This window comes from Sesamum indicum, unplaced genomic scaffold (genome assembly GCF_000512975.1).
Source record: "Sesamum indicum cultivar Zhongzhi No. 13 unplaced genomic scaffold, S_indicum_v1.0 scaffold00168, whole genome shotgun sequence".
NCBI lineage: Eukaryota > Viridiplantae > Streptophyta > Magnoliopsida > Lamiales > Pedaliaceae > Sesamum > Sesamum indicum.
The window spans coordinates 165,469-167,375 of NW_011628072.1; positions in this window are offsets into that span (position 1 = coordinate 165,469).

Genomic DNA, 1,907 nt, shown 5'->3' on the forward strand with positions numbered 1-1,907 from the left:
AATAGTTCCATAGGTATAGCAAACTCACCTGAACTTACTTTGTAGATTATGTGATGCTTTCTTTGGTTCAGTCCTATCTGGTTTAGGACTTTCCCAATTCCTCCAATCCTAAATCCATCGTATGGGCTGAGGTTGGAATCTTGCCGCATGATTCTTTCTATGGTTTTGTTCGACACCGTCATTCTGGAAAAGAATCCTGATAGGCTTTCAGAAGTTCGAAGCTATCTCCCTCGTAATTATTTTGACTCGATTGAAGATCCATCCGAATCAGACTCTATTTCCTCTTCATAGACACTTTCGTCTGAAGGAAGATCTTCGAATTGGTATATAGGTACCAAATCGCCATAGTAAACTGCATCTAGGATATCATCCGTGGCTTCAAATTTTCTCAATTCACCACGTTTCTGCGGGCAATCGGGAGATATATGTCCTTTTGCTCCACAAGTCCAGCAATTGCAGTCTTTGAAACTTTCATTGGCTCGGGTATGGGCCCGTCTGCAAGTTCTTCTTGTAGGGGTTCTTCCAGTGGATCTTGCATCTGTTCGTCTAGATCCTTGGGATGAAACCCTTGTTGGTCCTGTTCTCTGTCCAGATTTGTATGTTGTGGCTTTGGACTTGGACCACCATGATCTCCGTCGGGAAAAGGTTCTTCTGGAACTCCTAGGGTAAGAGTCACTATTTTGCTTCCGCCTTTTCCTTGGCTCACTTGATTCTCATATGATAGTTAAAAAATCATTGTTATCACAATAGAGAGGGGTTCGTTTGATTTTACCTCTCAGTCTTTTTATATTCTTCTAGATGGATGCTTGATAACACCAATCCTTCAGTTTGTCTTTAAGGAAAGACATTCTTCGCGCCACTGAATCTAGCTGTCCTTCAAGTACTTTGTATGACTGTATCAACATTTTCCTCCATGGACTGCATATCTTTGCGAAGAACATTGGAGCTGCTACTTCCGTTGCTACTCCACTCTAGAAAAAGTACTTGCGAAACCAATAGATGTATTCATCTACTGTGCAAATACTTCTAAGTTCAAGGCTGAAGAGAGCCTGTGCATATTCTCTAGCCTTTTCTGCTCTACTTCCTTCCAAATATCCATCTCCGATGAAGTGTATCTTGATAAGTCTTCCTAGCCGGTTTGCTATCGCACCTTTTGAGTCTCCGGCAAGGATACTGGCTTTGGTACTTTTGGGGTATTATCCCATCCAATCTTTACAGATCCCTCTAAGCTCAACTCCACAAGCTTTATGAAGTTTTCTTTGTCGAGCTCTAGGGTAGTCTAAGCTCAACTCCACAAGCTTTATGAAGTTTTCTTTGTCGAGCTCTAGGGTAGTTGTTGCTATCTTGATTACTGCAACCCATTCGTCTATCAATTTCTCAGTATTTCAAAAATCAATAATATCCAGGTTCAGTATAGCGCCATATGGATGTAAGGGCTGGAGCATGGTCCTTGCCCAAGGTGTATTCTCCGGCACTCTTTTTGGATTTCTTCCTGAATTTTCTTTTAGCCTGGTTACCACAAACGTTGGCGTGGCATTAGTGTGGAAATCAGCACTTTGTCTCATCGGTTGATCCTGTGGAGGATCATTAGAGCATGTACTTCCCTCCGGCGGTGGTAGTGCTGGAGTGATCTCATTTGTTTGGATATCGGCTAAATCCACGATCCCGAGTTGGGAAAAGGATTCCGCCAATTCTTGTAGATCTGATAGATCCGCTCTTGTTACTTCCATTATTTTATAGATCTAATAGAAGCAATAATCAGATCTTCTCTTAACTTCGGTTTTGGAATCTCTGTGGCCTTCCCCTTCTGGTGTAGAAGAGGTACTGTTCGAAGGGCGTCCCTGATTCGCTCTTGTCTGGATCTAGATGTCTTAGGGCTCTCTCGTTGGTTTCTCTTCAGATCTGTA